Raw genomic sequence first — 819 nt, forward strand, 5'->3', positions numbered from 1 at the left:
GAAGCCTGGGGTTGGGGAGGGAAGGTGCTGGGGACCCTGGGAAAGGGCAGAATGCCCACCCCCACTCTTCTGTTCCCCAGGAATCTCTGACCATCTCAGCCTGGTGGCCTTGGCCTGGCATTGGAACCTCTGACTCCAGGCCCATTTCCCTCTGGCGTAGTATAAGCTGACTTTGTCTTCCTTTCGATTGGACCGTGAGTTTCCTGAGGGTAGAAGTTGTGGTTATTCTCTTAGTTTCTCATCACCTCGCTCAGCCGTTTACCTATTCATTCTCCACCTAAGTCACCTCCTGGCTTATCCAGTTACTGGACACTGACACTAGCCCATTTTGCCAGATTATGAGCTTCACGAGGGCAGAGAATGCATCCTGCCAGCTTTGGCATTCCCTGTACCAGACACACAGCCTGGCATTGCTTGAGAGCTCAATAAATATTTTTTGCATTTATAGCAAGAATGGGAATTCACTTGCTCACTCATTCATAAATATGCATGTGCAAGCCCCCAGAGATACAAAGATTGAGAAAAGAGGAGCTTACAAGGTGAGGCGGACTCTGGTGTGGGAAGAACAGATCGCGGCCTGGGGAAGGGAGGCTGCCTGCCTGGAGTAGGTGTCCAGGGAGGTGATATTTGGGTCTTTGAGGGAGGGGAAACACTTAGCCAGGGTGCCAAGTGGAGAAGACAGCATAGACTGAACACAAAGTCTAGGCAGAGGCCTGAGGCCCATCTGGGGTGTGGCTGCACATGGGCTGTGGACAGCTCTGATGGGTCTTCATACCAAGCTGAGGAACCTGGCTTTATCTGGAGGGCAGTGGGCAGTAG

Source organism: Pteropus vampyrus, unplaced genomic scaffold, assembly GCF_000151845.1.
Source record: "Pteropus vampyrus isolate Shadow unplaced genomic scaffold, Pvam_2.0 Scaffold171, whole genome shotgun sequence".
Taxonomy (NCBI): Eukaryota; Metazoa; Chordata; class Mammalia; order Chiroptera; family Pteropodidae; genus Pteropus; species Pteropus vampyrus.